This window comes from Myotis daubentonii, chromosome X (assembly GCF_963259705.1).
Source record: "Myotis daubentonii chromosome X, mMyoDau2.1, whole genome shotgun sequence".
Taxonomy (NCBI): domain Eukaryota; kingdom Metazoa; phylum Chordata; class Mammalia; order Chiroptera; family Vespertilionidae; genus Myotis; species Myotis daubentonii.
In genome coordinates, this window is record NC_081861.1 from 113,499,343 (window position 1) to 113,504,639 (window position 5,297).

General features: G+C 42.4%; 1 pseudogene; it reads left to right on the forward strand.

Annotated features, from left to right (window-relative positions):
• On the forward strand, positions 1-543 carry LOC132224990 (ferritin heavy chain-like; annotated as a pseudogene).
• Positions 544-5,297: the final 4,754 nt, after the last annotated feature.

Consider the following 5,297-nt stretch of genomic DNA (forward strand, 5'->3'; position numbering starts at 1 on the left):
ATGGCCACTCCTCCGCCCTCCTCTGAGCGCCAGGGCTACCATCCAGACTGCGAGGCCGCCATCAACCAGCAGATCGGCCTGGAGCTCTACGCAGCCTCCGTGTACACCTCCATCGCCGGCTACTTCCAGAGCCGGGCCTGGCAGCAGGGCTCCCAGTACTTCCAGAAGCGGGCCCTCAAGAAGAGGGAGCAGGCGGAGCGGCTGGTGTGGCTGCAGAGCCAGCGCGGGGGCCGGGTCCTGCTGGAGGTGGTCCCCCGGCCTCAGCAGCAGGAGTGGGACAGCAGCCTGATGGCCCTGGAGCAGGCCCTGCTCATGGCGAAGAGAGTGGACCAGGGCCTGTGACACCTGCACCGCCTGGCCACCCACCGGGAGGACGCCCACCTGTGCGAGTTCCTGGAGAGCCACTGCCTGCACCCAGAGGCCGCCTTCCTCCAGGAGCTGGGCGGCCACATCAGCCAGATGCGCCAGATGCAGGCCCCGGAGTCCGGCCTGGAGGAGGACCTGTTCCACAAGCTCACCCTGGGCGACGGAGAGGAGCACTGACCAGGACTGCCTTCCCGAGAGCCGTGGGGGCCTCCCTGCCCCGTGCCCGGATGCCCATGGCCACATTGCCCGTGCAAAACGGGCACCTCAGTTCCATGTTCAAGGTTCGCTGTCTCTTCAAATAAAGTCATTGGTTCTTAAATAAATAAAGGTCTTTCTCTGATTCCTGTGTGCAAATCCCTCACATTTCATTTTTAAAAACGGTATCCAGGAGTCTCCATCTAGGCCTGAATTAGTGCAGCTCGGGACCCTGGATGGAGGGAGGAGGGAGGGATTCCATAGGACCCTGATGGAGGGAGGAGGGATTCCATAGGATCCTGGTTGGAGGAGGTAGGATGGAGCACAAAGGACCCAGATGGAGGGATGGAGAAAGGATTCCATAGCATCCAGTTGGAGGGAGGGAGGAGGGATTCAATAGGATCCTGTAGGGAGGAGGGAGGAGGCAGTCCATAGGACCATGGATGGAGGGAGGAGGAATATCATTTGACCCTGAGGGAGGGAGGAGGGATTCCATAGGACCCTGGATGGAGGGAGGAGGAATTCTATAGGACCCTGGAGGGAGGGAGGAGGGGTTCCATAGGACCCAGATGGTTGGAGTGAGGAGGGATTCCATAAGATCCCTATGGAGGAGAGAGGAGGGATTCCATAGGTCCCTGATGGAGGAGGGAGGAGGGATTCCTTACTACCCTGGATAGAGAGAAGAGGAATTCCTTAGGATCCTGCTGGCGGAGGGAGGAGGGGTTCTATAGGACCCTAATGGAGGGAGGAGGGATTCCATAGGACCCTGATGGAGGGAGGACGGAGGAGGGATTCCATAGGACCCTGTTGGAGGGAGGGAGGATCGATTCCATCGGACCCTGCATGGAGTACTAGGTATTCCGTGGGACCCTGCATGGAGGAGGAGTTATTCCATGTGAAACTGGATGGAGGAGGAGGTATTTCGTGGCACCTGGGAAAACTCAAAATTAACCTACACCTTATTAACAATGTATATGAGGGTGCAGTCAGGTGGAAGGTCTTTGGCCCTTTGAATGAGGGTGAATGTTCATGCTAAACATATAAAACATATCCTTAAATCACAGCTGTGCTTACCTCTGGGAAAAGGGTGAATTGAATGGGATTGGGCAGGGCCTAAAAGAAAGGATTCTTGTATTTAACCTACAGTTTTTGGTTTACTAAAATATGCAAATATTAACATTTGTTAACCTCTGGGTGGAAAGATGGAGACCCCTTACTCTAAGATCAGAGTAAATGAAATTGCTACACTGTGGATGGTCCTTGGTCAATTGTGAGAGTAAATAGCTGCTCTGTGAATAGCAGATCTGTTTTAACTTGCTCAGCTCTAACCCTCCCCTACCCCTACTTACATAGTACAGTAAAGATCTTTGGCATCTGAGCCTTTTAATCTCCCCAAACTACACTCCAAGACAGTGAATGAATGTAAGACAATTACAGACCTGCAGAGAAGGGAAACAATAGGACACATTTTCCTAGAAGGAAAAAACACTAGCGTTCCAATGTGAGAAATTGCCGGAGTCCATTCATTGTCTTCACTAGCTGAGTTTAGACAGAGACCCCCCAAAAGCTAGTAACCTTTCAAGTTCTAGCAAAGGTCAGAACTGTGCACCACCCAGTTAATTTAGGTAATAATAGTTTAAGCTTCCCCACCTTAGTTCCCTTAATTCCTTAGATACTTATGTAGATCCTTGTTGATTCTTGTTAATCAGATACTCTGCCTACTCCCAGAAATCTATTGATGAGCTAATCAGATACTTTGTCTATTCCTGGAAATTGTTTGCTGATCTGTGCGTCATTGAAACCTCCTTACCCTAAGGGCTACTCCAGATCAATAAAAGATTGGAGCAGCCTGAGCAGTGGAGGAAGTCCTTCGGGACTTGCCCACCTGGTCCCCCAATATTGCAAAATTATCTCCTGGCCTTTTCTCTCATTTGTTTGCGGCTCCTCTTTCAGATACCAAACCCTACTCCACGCAGAACGTGGAGGGAGTATTACTCGACAAGAAATATTGTGTTTGTTTTGGCATCAGAAAGGGTTCCTATCCTACCTGTAAGCCCTATGCCATGTATCCCGAAAGGAGAAAACAACTGAATAACTGACACACTCCACTCTCCCATTTTGAGCAAAACCCTAGTAGTGAAATGGACATCACAATTCTAGATCTGATCCATGCTACTTACCGAGGTGAATGAAATAAGTCCTTTATTCATACATATAAATGAAAAAGGTATGCCAGATGTATGAGGAAGGTAAAATAGAAGATCTCAATAAACAGACAAAACTATGTCATTTAGAAGAAAAATCAGATAAAATATCGAAATAAAAGATAATTTTGCCAAAAATTCAAATTCCTGTTCTCAGAATTTCAAGGGAAGAAAATAGATTTATAAAATTAACATAAAATGTCTACTATAGAAGGAAACAATTAGAAGACAGATGAAGTACTTGCAAGATAGAAATATTTGCAACAGCATGGATTGACCTGCAGAGTATTATGCTAAATGAAATAAGCCAGTCAGAGAAAGGTTGTCACATGATCTCACTCATATGTGGAATCTAATGAACAAAATAAATCCATAAACAAAATAGATCCAGAAACAATGTCATTTTGATTTTTTTAAAAATGAAAACTAAAAGGTGAAGTTAGAGGAATAATCTGATGTTGAAAAATGTTGTTACATTAAAAGTATCAGAATTATCTTAAATGTGCTTATTATAAGTGATCAAAGTTATGGTAACAACTACCTGTAAGACTCAATCTTTGCATGCTGTCTAAGAAGCAAAAAATGGGACAATGGAGAAAGATAAGTACTCTACATCAGTAATCAGGCTTCAGAAATATTTGCTTTGGGAATTGGTAAACAACTACAGCAGGCCCATTTTCAATAGCCATATTTCCTAATGTTAACTGCCATAGCCAGGGTAGGATGAATACTTGGAAGATGCTGATGTTCATACAGTAATGTAACCTCCTGTATTTAAGAGTGAAGTGAGCTCTAGAAACATTATTTGTAACACTTGGTGTTCATTCATTATATTTCATTGGCTAATCATATATATATATATATATATATATATATATATATATATATATATATTCATTTTAGAGAGATAGGGAGAGGGAAAGAGGGATAGAAACATGTGATGAGAGAGAATCATGGATCAGGTGCCCCTTGTAGGTCCCTAGTGGGGATTGAGCCTTCTTGCCCCCACCACCTGAGCACGTGACCTTCACCAAAATGTTACCTGGGAAACTTCAGTCCCCAGGATGAGGCTCTTGGCGAAACTATTGAGCTCTGTGAGTCACCATTTTGAAAAACCCTAACTTAACTCTGGTGCCGTGTCACATATAGAAATTTTTTGACATTTGCAACCATAGTAAAACAAAGATTTATATTTTTGATATTTATTTTATATATTTAAATGCCATTTAACAAAGAAAAATCAACCAAAAAAAATGAGTTTGTGTGTCATAGGTTCACCATCACTGCTATCCAATGACCCAAAACAGCTAGGATTCACTTGATAATTTCGATATCGGGTACATGTAATTTCTGTTGCACATCTATCTTTCCTCTTTGGAAACAGTATATGTCACATGACAAATGGGAAAAATAGTGAACTTTTAAAGGGGTTTAAATATAGTGGGCATTACCTTTTGGCTACTTATCATTTTTCTTATGAAAATGTCACTTCGTTTTTATCCTTTAATGGAGATATTCTCCCTGTGCTTCATACTGCAGGAGACAATAATATTAATATTAATAATGATATTAATAATAATACTAATTTAAAAGCAATGATTTCTAGAATAGATTGAGTTCCCATTGAATCGTGGTCACTGATTTTCTATTCCTTAGCTTCATATTTTAACTTATACCAACCACTTAAGTCATCTTAGCTGTATTAATATATTTAATTCTACTTTATTGATTTGCAATCTCAGCCTGCTTCACTCAACACTTACTCAGAAAGAATGTACTTCAAGTGTGAAGTCTGAAGAAAATCTTTAAAATAATCAGATGGCAAAAATTGATGGGAATTTTATTATAGGGAAAATATAGTGTTTGTATCTTTAATTGCAATAGTTTGAGTATTGGACACACTGCCTCATACAAAAGGAGAACTGAACCAATGTATGCTGAATAAGTAAATGAATAAAAAATGTATTTTAGGACAAGATTCAAGTTGCTGCCATGGTTGAAGAATTACATCTAATCTGTAATTTGTGTATTAGTGTATTATTGGCTATGACCAAGAAAAAGCCATGCTGCATTGAAACTGTAAAACACCTAATGCGACATGCTAAGGTGTTTACTATTTGTTTTTTGGAATTTTTAGAAGATGCTTATCCTGAGTATTAGGGAAAAAAGAAAAATAGGTTGGTATGGATTTTAAAAGAGGCATTTGTTTCAATAATGTGGGTGTGATCTACAATTTCTACTCATGGAGAATAGCAATAATTTACGTTACCAGGAGATGGACAGCCCGACTTCACAAAGGGCTGTCCATCTCCTGAAGATGTGAACACTCGTGGCCCTCTGCAGGGCTTTCTCCCTATGATTGCTCAGAAGTCATGGGAGACTTTGAAAAGGCAGACTCACAAATTGAGGGAGACGAAACAAAAAAAGGAAATTATATTTTCTGTTCTGGCCAAAGTAGAGTAACAGGGATCAGATATATGCCCTGGAACACATGAAAAAATAATGAAATAAGATAAATTTATGAAAGACACT